The sequence below is a fragment of the Chelonia mydas genome, chromosome 1, assembly GCF_015237465.2.
Source record: "Chelonia mydas isolate rCheMyd1 chromosome 1, rCheMyd1.pri.v2, whole genome shotgun sequence".
Classification (NCBI taxonomy): Eukaryota; Metazoa; Chordata; order Testudines; family Cheloniidae; genus Chelonia; species Chelonia mydas.
In genome coordinates, this window is record NC_057849.1 from 250,290,447 (window position 1) to 250,305,554 (window position 15,108).

The following is a 15,108-nucleotide window of genomic DNA, read 5'->3' on the forward strand; positions in this document are numbered from 1 at the left end:
AAAACTCCCTTATAGGTCACCAGAACACTAGCTTTGCATGTATTTTATCTATCTTGGATGTTTTGTTTATGTTTATTTGGAAAGTTCATGTGGTACTTTGTGTGATTTTCTCTCAAAACAAATGTTTTAGGCCTTCATTCAGCACGTCACTTACGTGTGTACTTAGCTTTAAGTACAGGAGTAATTCCTGAATTGGGGGTCTACGTACTTTTAAAAAAAAATTAAAAAAATAAATGTCAGCAACCTAGCCACTCTTGAGGAACCATACCATAACACATCAATGAGCGTTCACAATGGAAAACATGAACATTTGATAAGGAAATAGATTCACTTTCTGGCTTCCAATGAGTTTTTATAAATATCAGTGAGGAAAAGTACAAGATTTGTGTAATTTGTTAAAACGTGTTGGCAGAGTCCTTTGCAGGACTGTAACATGGGGGCAGGGTAACTTTTGACAGCAGACACACTGTGAATGGTTTATTTTCTGAAGAAAGCCAGGCGCTCTTTGGCAGGAAATCTGTCAGATGAAGGAAAGTCATAGTGGTGACTAGGTTGTGGTAAATAAGGAGCCAATTTCACTGTCACACTGCCCACTACAAACTTTTTGGCCCCTTGGCAGGACAACTGTTGTTCTGCTACTTTGTTCCACAGTGGCTGACAGGCAACAGCAGGCCCCTGTAAGTGAAGAGTGTTTCTTGTTTTTCAGTCACTGCTTGGCTAGTCCATTGCCACTGCGTGAGCGAGACCAGATGCCTCTGTGGTGTTTAGCGCTGAAAGGCGGGAACTTATTACTGGAGATTTATGCAAATGATTCTGGGCAGCTGATAAGGCAACAGATGCTGGTGGGAGGGGGGAAGGACCAGAACACTGTGTGTATAATATATCTCCTGTAAAGTACAATTATTCTGTCTGACCCCGGAGCTGGTATGTGGAGAGCAGGCTGTATCAAAATAGGTGGCAAATCTCTGATGAATAATAACCCAGAGACCCAGGGCCAGACAACAGGAAATATAGTATTTCTCCTCTCTCTATATGGCAGATTCTTAGCTGGTGTAGATCAGCATAGGTCCACTGAAGGAGCCCTGAGGATTTAGACCAACTGAAAATTGGCCCACAGATCTAAATGACCAATAAAACAATATAAAATGAAGTAGGTCTGTGGATAAACAAAATGCTAGCAGGAAAAAAATGGGTATTTAGAAGTTTGCATTGTTTATTCTTTATACAGCTTTATTCTTTTGGTTTTCCATAGCAGAATGTTATGGGTAGGCATACCCATTGGGGTAGTATGAGCCTCTGGAAAAACATTTTTGGGTTGGAAAATATCCACAATGCTAGTTTGAGTTAATGAACACATACATTAACTACAGAACGGTCAAACTCTAGTTATAATTTCGGATACATTTTTGCTTACCAGAAAAACCTCTACATTAATTACACTGCGGTTATAATGTGCACGAAAAACAGATTCCCCTCTCCCTCTGGAGCAGTCCTTTTCACAGGCAGGATACCAGGGCTACCGCACATCTTCTCCCACAGTGGACTCTTCAAAGCCCCATCACCATTCCCAATGCAAGAGGGAATGCACAGGGAGAATCTTTCTATACGGCTGTTCTACATAGGTTGATGAAGGTCATATAAGAACCAATCTGAGCACCTTCCAGTAGTACATTCAGTGACACGGCTAACATCTGTCATGTCCAGTTCATTCTCTTTCATCTTTTCCCCAAGGAGAGAATTGTATGTGCAGTGGAATGGGTATGTAGGAATCAGAGGATTTAGAGGCTCAGAATCTCATTTACACTAGAGCCACTTTACATTCCTCTGGCAGTGTTAAAGGACCTTAAAGTGAGAGTACATTATAGTTACATCCACCTTAAGGCTTGTTTACACTCTTAGAGAGTGGTGTAAAGTTGCCTTAATACAGATGAGAATCAGATCCTGTGACTTTCACCAACACTGTGAAGGAGCTATGAGAAGAGGGGAAAATGTCCACTGTAAAAAAAACAACCAAACACCAAAAACCTAAAGAATTTCTCAGGCAAAATCTTCCAGAGAGCTAAGTATGGACACTGTACTGCATGTCAAATAGCATTGCTGTTTGAATGTTACAGCTGAAAAGCAACTAAATGATAGGAACTTGGGAAAGTCACAATGGAGCTTCTAATGACAGCCCGAACGGTGCCCCTTTATACCTGCCTCCTTCCTGCATATAGCCTGAAGATGTGCCTTTACTCTGCCTACACTTTCCGATCTATATTTCCAGTATGGGACATAGACCAACACTTGACCCATCTCCTCATCCGCTCTCTACACCGACTACTGACCCACCACTTCATAGGGAACAAAGACTCACCCCCCCCCCCCCCCAACGTGCACCCTCCCAGTATAAACCAGTTACATCTTACACTTCACCAGCAGCGCAAGTAGGCCGGTATGGTGCGCCGCACCAGCCAGAGATTTACAGCTGGTACGGTGTACTGGAAAGACACAGGGGGAGCAACGCTGGCCGCTCCTCCGGCGCAGCTGTCCCGCCCCCAGCCCTCCCACGCAGGGTCTCCTCCGTCTGCTCTGCAGCCCCGCCGGAGGCCAGGGCTGGGGGCGGGGCAGCCGCGGCGGGCTGGGGGCTGCCCGGTGGCCCCATGTTCTGCAGAACCCCCAGCCCCGCCCCCTGCCCGTCTAGGGAGCTGCGTCTCCTCCGGCTCCGTCCGTACAGCCGCAGCCCCGCCAGAGGACAGGGCTGGGGGTGGCTCCGGCGTGCTGCTCCTTTCCCCGCTGCAGTTCCCAGGAGAGCCCTGAGCCGCACAGCTCTCCCGGGAACCGCAGCGGGGAAAGGAGCAGAGCCGCGGGGCCCCCGGGCAGCCCCATGCCCGCAGCGCCTCCAGCGCGCCTGGACGGCCCCCAGCCCTGTCCCCCGGCGGGGCTGCTGCTGTGCAGACCGGAGGAGACCCTGCGTGGAAGGGCTGGGGCGGTACGGGCGCGCCGGAGGAGCCGCGGGCGTGGGGCGGGTCCCCCCAGCGGCCCCACGTTCTGCTCCTTTTGCAGCTGCAGTTCCGAGGTCTCCGGCGCAGCGGGAGGAGGGTGGAGCCCCCGCCCCCCGTAAGGCGGGTGGATCATGGGGAGGGGATGAGGGGAGTGTAGGGGCCCCGGGCTGGGAGGAGTCACGTGGAGGGTCACGCGAGGAGGTTATGTGCCCCCCCATTAGCTGCTGGACCCACCCACGGTAAGAAATGGATTCCACTTGCGCCACTGTACTTCACTAATTGCCCAGAAACTACATGTTCCCTTCAGGGGTGGCAGGTTTGTAGAAATTTTGGTGGTGTCCAGAACCCGCCTCCCCCCTCAGCTCCGCCTACCCAAACTCTACCCCCCCCACCTGCCTAAGGCTCTGGGAGGGGGGAGGTCTGTGGCGCAGGCCCTGGGCTGGGGCAGGGGATTGGGGTGCAGGCTCTGGGCTGGGGCAAGGAGTGGGGGTGCAGGAGGGGGTGAGGGGTGCAGGCTGGGGCAAGGGGGTGGGTTTGCAGGAGGGGGTGAGGAGTGCAGGCTCTGGGATGGAGTTTGGGGGTTGGAGGGGGTGCAGGCTCTGGGAGGGAGTTTGGGGGTGGGAGGTCGTGCGGAGGGAGGGGTGAGGGCTGTGGGGTGGGGGTGAGGGCTGTGGGGTGTGGCTGGGGATGAGGGGTTGGGGTGTGGGGGTGTGGGGGGGGCTCAGGGCTAGGGCAGAGAGTTGGGGTGATGGCTGTGGGATTCATGATGTAGGAGGGGGCTCAGGGCTGGGGCAGAGGGTTAGGGTGCGGGGAGGATCAGGGCTCTGGCTGGGGCCAGGGATGAGGGGTTTGGGAGGGGCTCAGGGCTAGGGCAGAAGGTACGGGTGCAGCGGGGTGAGGGCTCTGTCTGGGGCTGGGGATGAGGGGTTTAGGGTGTTGGAGAGGCTCAGGACTAGGGCAGAGGGTTGGGGTGCAGGGGGGTGAGGGCTCTGGCTGGGGGTGTGGGCTCTGGGGTGGGGCAGGGCTGGGGACAAGGAGTTTGGGATGCAGGCAGGCTGCCCTGGGTCTGGGACCAGAGAGGAGGACTCCCCCCCAGCCCTCTCCCCACCAGCAGCACTTAGCTCTGGGGGAGGGGGCCCTCTTCCCCCCTCACCACACTCACCCCACACCACTGTCACTACACATACTCCTAGGGCCCCTCTCAGGTCCAGGAAGCCCCCTCACCTCCCCTGTGGGGCGGGGGGGGGGGAGCTGCCATCACATGTGCGCCTCCTCCCCTGCTGCTGCCCCTCACTGTAGCCTCACCGGGGGTGGGGAATGGGGCTGCCCCTTACCCAGTGTGGGGCAGGAGCAGTGACTTTGGGCGGAGGGGCTCTGTGCTGGTGGAGGGTCCTGCCAGAAAAGGGAAGGCTCTGAGGTGGAAGGGCAGGGTAAGGGCAGCCTGCCCTAGCAGTAGTGAATGCGGCACTAGGACCTTGTGGCGGCAGTTGATGCCGGAGCCCGCAGAGTGGAGTGGAGGCAGTGCGGAGCTGCAGGGGAGAGGCAGGGACGCTCCGGAACCCATGGAAGGTGCACGGGGCAGCAAGTGGGGTCCAGGGAACACTCGGGGGAGGCGTGTGGGGGTGGCAGGTGGGGCCCGGGGAGAGACCTGGCCCCAAACATTGGTGGAGCCGGGCCCCCGGGCCCTGAATATTGCTGGAGCCGGGGCACCACAGGCCCATAGAACTCCGCCACCCCTGGTTCCCTTATCAACTACCATTCTGCTATGTTCCAGAAAGCTTGTGCTACCTCACTCACCTTCCATATATGGGCCTATTCATCCTCTAAATAAGGCTCAGAGAACCCACTCTCTAGAGATTCACCATCACCGCATCCTCTCTACACTTAATGGCCACAGACCTCAGCGTGCACCTCGCACTTGAGTGAGGATTTTACCTCTGTCCTGCACCTCATGGAGGAGAGAGAGGAGCTGGAATGCCTGGAGGCCCCACTTAGCAGCATCTTTGTGTTTCTCTCAAAAGATCCTGCTGGCCGCCTCCTTACATTCCCCCATGTCAGTTATTGAGTTAGATGATGTAACCTGAGGGGCTTAAAATTCTGCAGCTGGCTCAGACTGGGGATGCACATTGCAATTAGCTCAGTGCCAGTGTGCATGGGCATCTCAGGAAGGAGGTCCAGATCCCAAGGATACAAAGATCTTCCCTGACAGCCTTCCAGTTTGTGGACAGAGACCAACAAGGTGGGGCATGGGTTATCTCCTCATACAGCTAATGCCCAATGCTGGAATTAATATACTCCCGTAGGACAGATCTATCTTTAATATGGCATCTGGTGCAAGTTTCCAACCAGCAAGTGGAGACTGGGTAGGGATCCAGGGTGGAAGGGAACTTGGTGACTGAAGAACACTTAGCTGCAAATTTCCTGAGTTCTTAAGATCTATGGTTTGTATTATTACAACAACATTCTGTTAATATTGCTTTAAAGGGAAACATTCTCAACCTTAGCTCTCTCTGGAGAATGCTTTTGTCAGAATCTATTTCAGTTTGCGGCCAAGGCAAACAGATACTCTGTAGGCTGTGTGAGAACAATACTTGGGGTTGCTTTGATGGGACTGCGGAAGGTGTTTACTATGACAGCCCATATTGGAGAAAAACTGGGACTGGTTACAAGTTCATATGTTGTTGAACATGTTAATATTTGATATGTGGCTCCTTGAATACTTTTCAGAGCTGGAACCTAAGATTAGCAGTTATATAACTTCAGTTGATGGCACATGAGCGGCTTCTTTAAATGGAATTCCTCCCCCCGCTTTAAAAACCACTATGCTATTTTATACAGTTTTCTCTGAATTTTACAAGTAATTTGATCGAAGGAAGGTGGTCCCTTAGATGATCTGGTGGTCCCTTCCAGCCTGAAACTCTATAAGAACATCACCCATGTCTGAGTATCAGCCTATTTGTCTATTCTCAGAGAGCACTTACATAACATAGTGGAGAATTCAATAACAACACTCAGTTGGAGTCTGATGTTATTTATGGAGGAAGAGGCCAGGGTTCCCTGCCTGAATCAGTCGAGGGTGGCAGCCGAATGTGGTAACGTTGGGCTGGATTGCTGCGCTGTTACCAGCTAGAGAAGCGTGCCTGGCAGCCCGCGCTGTTATTGTTGTCGTTATTGTAGTTCTGGTGTCATGTTCCTTATTTCAGGCTTGTTATTTATAACCTTTTCTAAATAAAGCTCTGCAGCCTTTTCCTTCTGATAAATGATGTGGAAACCAGCTAAAGTCAACATTAATGGGGGAGGAAGTGGGAGCATGTCACTGTTGATATTTACTAGTATCCAGTGCATCTTGTTATGCAAGAGAGAATCGGATTTTCTGAAAAGGGATCATTTTGAATCTCCAGTCATTCCTCCTTTCTTCCCTCCCTCCCCCCTCCGCTCCTATATCTCATGCCAAGTTCTGTGTTCAGACATTCTGGAAGTGCCCTTGTGGCTTAGGACTACAGCAAAACTCCAACATTGCTACACATGCCTCTTATGGTAGGCTGGGGAGCCATTCTACTCTCTTGATCCATCTCAGCTGTGTGCTTCGTGGCTCAGTGGTGCACAACAGTGGTTCTTCGCTTCCCCCTCCCTCTAATATTTTCTCATTTCTGGAAGTGTAACAAATACGTGATTCCATTTCCTTGTCATGGGCCTTGAAATTAAATGCCAGCCTTTTACTGGAAGTTACCACTGGAGCCCAGTTGATCCACCATGTGGAGAAAATACTCTTACAGAAATAAGCACATCTCTTTCCTTTTGATAAGTTATACAAAGATTGAATTTTTGTGACTAAGGAAAGTAAAATCACACTGTATATTAACCATGGCCATGGGAAAATGTTTAGAGAGGAAACTGATAGTACAGCTTTTTGTTGAAAAGAACTGATGAAATATATACATTTCTAACAATGACTCACGTTGGGTATTGACCACTGTTAATTAGTATATTTCCTTTGGCAGTGTTGCTTACATTGGGACTGATCCTGCTCTCGCTACAGTCAATGAGAAGTTTGCCATTGACTTTGAAGCACAGCTCTACTCTGAAAAGTGTCTTCTTAAAAATGGCAGGGTGGAGGTCCATGTTTATTGTGTCGTACTGATTCCAGATTAAATTTTCTAAATGGAGAAATGCAAGGATTTCCCCCCAATTGCTAGCCCTGCATGATCAATCAGAGACCTGAAAGTCATGCTGGTTGCTTTCCTGCTTGAGCCTCAGTACTGACAACAAGGATTCTGCTGCTCAAATTCTGCCTGGGTTACACTGTGCAACCACATTATCTTCAGATTCAGCCTTCAGTTATACCTAGGCAGTGCCATTAACACTAGCTGACCTTATCTATTGGAATTTAGTTATCAGTTCTACTGATACGTGAGATGGAATAACATCCAGTTTACTCTTAGGACTCTATTTGTTCTTCTGTGCTCACAGCAGTAAAAAGTAATAAACACTTATTTTTGTCACTGATGTAAGCATAATAAATGCTGAACACACCCAGGAAGCAGATCTTTTATACAGCCACTTTTCCAAGTAAAATTGTACTTTAAGGAGAGAGGGTTGGTCCCCTTAGTTATCATGAATGGGAATGAGAGGAGCCTATATTTGGTCTTCAGTTTTCTAGCTGTTTTATGCGTGTATGTGTGTGCGTGGTCTAGACTCCTGTGCAATTTAATCACAGTCTAACCCAGATTTTCCCATTGTTTTAAATTTAAATCATGCTGCATGGTGAATAATGCAGTAAGCTTTCCAGTCTCCTCTCCCTCCCTCTGGGATGTTTATAATTTACCAGCTGAAATGATAAAGGTTTTTAGAGCCAATTTTCAGTTTCCCCTCACTGTTTGGAGTCCTGATGGAACACATTCTTGCCACTACTTGCAAATCAACTTCTCAAGAGGAAAAAAGAATATGCAGATGATTATTCATAAAAACTTGAACTAATCATAACAGCTGGGAAGGCCAGTAAACTGTACTAGAAAGTTTTCCATAAGGGAAGTATTAAGAGGTTTGAGTTGTTTCTTTTTACACGTCCTCTTCACCACAAACAGTCCATGGCACTCAGTGCTATATTACCTAATCAAGGTATCTATCAATGTAGCATAGTATGTAGGATGTATGTATGGTCGTGGATGGATTGGTTGTTCGCGTACCCATGGTCCTTCTAGAATTTGGCAGAAGCCTGAAGTATATATGAGATGCTCTTTTTCCCCTGGCTCTCTTGCCTGTGGGCTTTTTAAGGTACAATCATGTCACCCCATCCTGTTCAATATAGATGTGAGAACACTAGAGGGGAGGGTGCCGTTCTTGGCTGCGGTACCATCAGTGTTCTGAGGAAGCTTAACTGTACTGCTGCTTCTCATTGCACCTGGATTCTCTAGTCTCCTTGATGTCCTAGTGCCTGAGTTAAGGACTGGATGAAAGCTAGCTGGATTAAATTCAATCCAAACAAGATGGAGGTGATTTTGCTGGAAGAGAGAGAGCATCTTGAGCAGTTTATGGGATTTATGGCTGCTCCCTCTTAATAGAGTATGAACACTCATTTCCTTAATAGTTCATGATCTCAAGATCTTATTGGACCCCTTGTTGTTTCTGGATTCCCAGGTAATAGCATTGGTCCTATTAGGTCGCAATTTGCAAGTCAACCATTCTTCTATGACAGATTCATAGATTCCAAGGCCAGAAGGGACCATTGTGATCATCTAGTCTGCCCTCCCCTATAGCACAGGCCATAGAACTTCCCCAAAATATTTCCTCAAGCAGATCTTTTAGAAAAACATCCAATCTTGATTTAAAAGTAGTCAGTGATGGAGAATCCACCATCACACTTGGTAAATTGTCCCAATGGTTAATTACTCTCACTGTCAAAAATGTCTTATTTCTAGTCTGACAATGTCTAGCTTCAACTTTAAGCCATTGGCTCCTTTTATAGCTTTTTCTGCTAGATTGAAGAGCCTGTTATTAAATATTTGTTCCCCATGTAGATACTTATTGACTGTAATCAACTCACCCCTTAACCTGCTCCTTGTTAATCTAAATAGACTGAGCTCTTTTTGTCCATTGCTATAAGGCATGTTTTCTAATCTTTAATCATTCCAGTGGTTCTTCTCTGAACCCTCTGCAATTTAGCAACATCCTTCTTGAGTTGTAGGCACCAGAACTGGACACAGTATTCCAGCAGCAGTTGCACCAGTGCCAAATTCAGAGGTAAAACAAACCCTCTCTACTCCTATTTGAGATTTCATTGTTCATGCATCCAAGGATCGCATTAGATCTTTTGGCCACAGCATCACATTGAAAGCTCATGTTCAGCTGATTATCCACCATGACCCCCAAATGGTTTTCAGAGTGTAGCGGGGTGGTCGCCCGCTCCGGCCTTAAAGGGTTTAAAACAGCCCAGGAGAGGGCTGTGACTAGGAGCAAGCAGTTCCCAGGCTGATTGGGGGAAGCAGGCTCAGATGTGGCCATGCCCCAATCAGGGCTCAGCTGGCCCTTATCAGAGGGCAGTGGGCCAGGAGTAGACAGTCTCCTCCATCTGTGGAGGGAGATGAGCCTGGCTGCTGGGGAGCTTGAGAAGGTACCTAAGATGGAACAGGGCTGGGGAGCAGCTAGAGGAGCTGGAGAGCTCTGGCCTAGAAACCCTGCAGGCCTAGTGGAAGGCCAAAAAGGGTACTGGGGTTGCAGGGGGCAGCCCACGGGTAGGCAGAGGCAGCAGGTCCAACCCCCTCCTTGCCTGTGATGATTGGCTTATACACTGCAGTCTGCCCCAGTGTGCGGGGGCTCAGTGGTGACTGGCAGTAGCTAAAGACTGAGGTGAGGGGAGGATAGTGGGTGGGGGTTTCCTGGGGAGGGGAGACCCAGAGACTGTGGGGGTACTGCCAGGGAGCAGAACCCTGGGTAAAAGGGGTACCGGGGTCTGGGAGGGGCGGGGGGGCCAGTGGCAAGTGGGACACGGGCCTGCGGAGGGTGCTCTGGAGGCTGGAAGAGCTAATTCCCTGAGAGACCAGCAGGAGGCTCCACAGGGGTGAGTCTTGCCCTGTGACAGAGACATTGCTTCCCAGAATAGAGTCCCCCATCCTGTAAGTATGGCCTACATTCTTCGTACCTAAATGTATGCATTTACATTTAGCTGTATTAAAATGCTATACTGTTTGCTTGCACCCAGATTTCCAAGTGATCCAGATTGCTCTGAATCATGTGGTGTTCACCACTCCCCCAATTTTTGTTTCATCTGCAAACTTTATCTGTGATTTTTTTTTTCCAGATTACTGATAAAAATGTTAAATAGCATGGAGCCAAGAACTGTTACCTGTGAGACGCTGAAAATACACTCTCTTGATGATATCCCTATTTACACTTACATTTTGAGAACTATCAATTAGCCAGTTTTAATCGATTTAATATGTGCCATGTTAATTTATATCATTCTAGCTTTTTTAAGCAAAATGTCATGCAGTACGAAGACAAGTGCCTCAGAGAAGTCTAACACTAATATTACATCAGCACTCTTATCTTTTATCAACCAAAGTTGTAAACTTATAAAAAAAAAAAAGGTATCAAGTTAGTTTGATGGGATCTATTTTCCATATACCCATGTCAATTAGCATTAATTACATTGCCCTCCTTTAATTCTGTGTTAATTGAGTCGCATATCAGCTACTGCATTATCTTGCTCAGGTCCTCCCCTGTCATTGTCATTGCCAGGCTGGACTAGTGTAAAGCACTCTATTTAGGGCTTGCTCTTGAAAACCTTTCAGAAACTTTAGTGTATGCAAAATGTGATGTCTTGCCTTTTTAGTAGGGGTAGATTCATTTGAGCATGCAATATTTGTGCTTTGTGTTCACCCCTCGCTCCCAGTCTGCTTCAGGTTATGGTTGGAACTGTTGAACTTGGTTATCATTTATAAAGCTTTAAGTGGCTTTATAAATGCCTTTCTGCCCTTTCATAGCTATCATAATTGGTTGGAATGCTGTCTGTCTCCAAGGTTAAACTTCAGAGAGCAGGTGGTAGGGTATTTTCATTGGAGGTTCCTGGCTCTGGAACATGTTTACTTTTGGGAGTCCATCAGAGCCCATGTCTGGCCACGTTTAGGGTGCAGCACAAGACATGTCCTTTCTGTTTGACTTTTTCTTAATTTCAGAGTATTCAGGTGGGTGTACTGTCAGGGAGTGTGCATTTTAGAACAATACAGTTTAGAATCAGGTTATTACTAGTTTAGGGATAACTGTGTTTTTAATTTTGTAAAGGAGACTGGCCCCCATAGTGATGTGTACATAAGATATTTTTGTAATATAGAAAATAAATAGCCAAACTGCAAAATGAGGATGGTTTTGATGGCAATGCAGCATTGCAACCAGAGAGCAGGGAAGGAGTTCTAGATGGACAGGATCTGTTTCTGCCAGATTTTTAATCTACTACCTGAATCCCATGGGCCAGAGATTGGTCAAGGTTGGGAACTTGGGATCCCTCAGGTGTTACCGGCTCCTCTATATGCACAAAGGGCAGAACAAACTAGGTATGGAATCTGTGATGAGAATCTCAGGCCACCGCTATCGCCTCCAGCATGGTTTGGTTCAACGCAAATCTACTTTTGCGCATCTACATTACAATCCTCCCTAAGCCAACGCTGGGCTGAGCAGAATCCATGGAGCTAGAGATGTGCACAAGAATGATTTTCCGTTATTCCAAATGTAGTCTCTTCCACATGTCCATGTAACAAAATGTCTGAAATTCTTTACATTCGCAAGTCAGCCCCTTCTAAGACCCAGGCATTTATACTCTTGTCAGTATCTGAACAATGTTTTTCTTCCATCAACGGTATAGTGCTATCAGCCACAGATGCCGATGACGAATACATTAATCTAAGGCTAAGGAAGTCACACCTGTCAGACTCACACTCTTTAGATCAATGTTTTTACTTTATAAAGTATAAACAGTAGGATATTTATTTTTTCCTCCCTGACATCCATGAGTTAGTTAAGCAACTAGAGTCTGTTCATGCACAGCTTTCATGAGCCAGCCTTAATTGCATAGCAGTGTGCCATCAAAATAAAGATTAGACATTATTATCTAGGAACCAATTTTGCATTTTTCTCCTCTGACTGTAACTGTTTAAAATGTAGGGCACTATCTCATCCTGGCCATACATGCATTTCTCATTTGTCAAAATGCCCTTACTCGACTATCCAACTTTTCATGGTGGTTGAAAATCGTAGCATTTAATTGTGTCAACCAAGGCTAGAAATGTTATTAATTCATCACAGGGTTGCACTGCCCAGTTTTTTTAATCCTAACCAACTATACATTTGAAGAACTGATAGTTGTAAAAATATTTTACCTGTTAACCAACAAAGACAACGCAAGAGGGACCGGAAGAAAATATCCTCAAATGGCCAATTTTCTTTCAGCCACATTCTTTATCCTCTTTATTGGCCGCATTTAAATCTTCCAAACAGAATGCAGCATAATATTAAATTTGCCACAGAGCATAATGGGGATCTGATCCAAAGCCCATGATATTCAATCAGAGGCTTTCCATTGAGTTCCATGAGTTTTGGATCAGGCTCTGGGATTGCAATTGTCTATCAGCCACCATTTCCACCCCTAAGCAGAACGAACAAACAAGAAAAAAATAAGAGACCAATATGAAATACAGAAATTGGCTGTTGAAGTTCTGCATGTACATAACTCCACTAGCTTCAGTTGTCTTCCACCAAAGATGAAATCGGCCTGAGTGTAGGTGGCATACACATTTTCTCATAATGTGATTGTGATCATTCTCCATGAAAAGGATGCCCCAACCACTAAATGTTAGCACCCCAATGGGTGGAGAGAGGCTTTCTCCCTTGGGCAGCAGTCTCAGCCATTTACTCAGTTTGCCATCAGCCCTGTGCTCCTGGGAATGAGCTCCCAGTATGTGTGAGAGATCACTGGCATTTGACAGCCCTTCTGCAAGTAATATTTATAAGTGGAATAGCTGTGCCATTTGATTATAATGGGTGCTGTTATTATAGTAGAAGCTTTCAACTAGGGGTCTCCCAGGTTGAAAGCTCAGGATTTGGGCAAAAGAGGGGAACAAAGTGTTTTAAATCAGTTAGTGATCACAGGGGGGAAAGAGTGTTTCACAGAGTTTAAGGCCCAAAGGGACTACTAGATCGTCTAGTCTGACCTCCTGTATATCACTGGCCATAACGTTGCACTCAGTTACCTCTATATTGAGCTCAATAACTTGGGTTAGACTAAAGCATTTCAGTTTTCAGGAGACTGAACTGTTGTGTGCCACAGGCAGAGAACAGGGGAGACCCAGGGTGCCACCAATGCACGAGGCCCCTGCAATGGCAGGGAATTGATTAGGTGAGAGATGCGTAGCTGATTCCCAGCAGGTGACCCATGCTCCATGTAGCTGAGGAAGGTAACCTCCGCCCCACACCCAACATCCCAAAGGTGTTCCAAGATTGCGTGCTAAGAGGGACAGTGATAGGGGAGTTGTTTCTTGGCCCAGCAGCTGGGCGGTGGGGACTGATGTACCATTTCTGCAGAGGGGATTGCCTACGTTCAGTATGGAACAGGTCTGTTTAAGATCAATAGGACCATGTGCATAGTGTAAATAAATTTACATTAGAGAATGCCTGACTCCCTAGCAATAGCAACTGACTTGCTACAGAGCCCTGGCATCCCCTTCTGCTTGGCTGAGGAGCAGCAGTATCTATATAATAAGATCCCAGGATTGTCACTGTCACTGCTACTCTGAAGCCTAGAATGCCTGCACAGTCAGTGTGAAGTGATGGAAACAGCTTACAGGCATGGCTGAGAGCTCTCTGTTGAGAATATCGTGTTCGATTTTTAAGTGCTCGGTCATTTTGACTTTACAAATTACAGCTGTGCAACAGTAAAACATACGCCTATGCTGTGCCAAGAGTCCGAGAGAGACCATTATGATATTGGAGGTAATGCAGCCAATCACCATTTTTACTCTACCCCTAATCTGCATGCAATGATTTCAGTGGCTATATGAGAGAGACTGCACAGATGGTGGGTTACTTGGCCCAACTGCCACAATTCTTTAAAACCACCCACAAAACCAACACATGTGACAGCATGGGCTTGCACTAGTAGCTGAATGTTATAAACACCTCACGTGAAATCCTGGCTTAATTGCTGTCAGTGGGAGTTTTGCCACAGACTACAATGGGGCTAGGATTTCATCCCTCTTGTTTTGGTAGGAGGTTTATTGGGCTCCAGTTTTATCCTGGAACCAGAAACCCTAGATAGAATTTAAAATTACCCTAAAAATGTGATTGACCATGTCCACTGACTAAGCTTTTATTCTCTCCTAACTCTGTAATGCATTCAGGACTAACATATGTATCCCATTTAGAATTGCCTTCAAGGCATGAAACAACTTAAACAATAGTCTATACTATGTTTCTACAGCAAGCAAGCTATTAGTATGGAGGTTTTCTTGGTAATATCCCCTCTGTTATCAGCCATTCCCTCTGTGTCCCAAGTACTTCCGGATCTACCGCCCACATTTTCATCAACATGCCTTTCCAGCAGCAACTACATGGGAGTAGTTAGAGATGAGGTGCTGCTAACTCCTGCTTCTGTTTGACTCTATCTACGATGCAGACCCTGGATTTGTTAGGGGATTTTTTTTTTTTTTTTAAGTAGCCTGGGTTGCCAAGAACCCTTAAAGTCTTGAATTTTGGGACATTTGTGTGTGAAACAAAACTGGTGTTTGAGGGTTTCATTTGAGATCCAGGCTAGTGATATAGTGTAAGGCCATTTTAACGGCCAGAGATCCTAATCCTGCAAACAGATCTTCATGGACCAACCTTTATATCCACATGGAGTTCCAGTGATTGTAGTGTGGTTGCGTATGGGTGCCAGGGTTTGCCCTCTTGGATCAGATTCCAGGAACAGGGTTTTATTTCCTAGGTGATCTAGGCCTCACTTTTTCACTGGTTAAGTGTCTCTGATTTTTTTAAAAAAAGGCACTACAAGTTGTTGTTACTAATTTGTGTTATGGTACTTCCTAGAGATCACAACAGAGTTTGGGTCTCCATGTTGCTAGGCACTGGACAGATAACA

At 46.9% G+C, this 15,108-nt stretch overlaps 1 long non-coding RNA gene across 3 annotated transcripts in view; it reads left to right on the forward strand.

Moving 5' to 3' along the window:
* Nucleotides 1-2,957: 2,957 nt before the first annotated feature.
* Nucleotides 2,958-15,108, forward strand: part of LOC114020914 — a 45,172-nt gene continuing 33,021 nt past the window's right edge. Inside the window, exon 1 of one of the 3 annotated variants that reach the window (XR_006289330.1) lies at nucleotides 2,958-3,223. This is a non-coding gene — a long non-coding RNA (uncharacterized LOC114020914). Of the gene's footprint in view, nucleotides 3,224-4,343; nucleotides 4,554-15,108 lie in introns of those variants that run through there. The other 2 variants (XR_006289326.1, XR_006289325.1) reach the window with 2 other exon arrangements.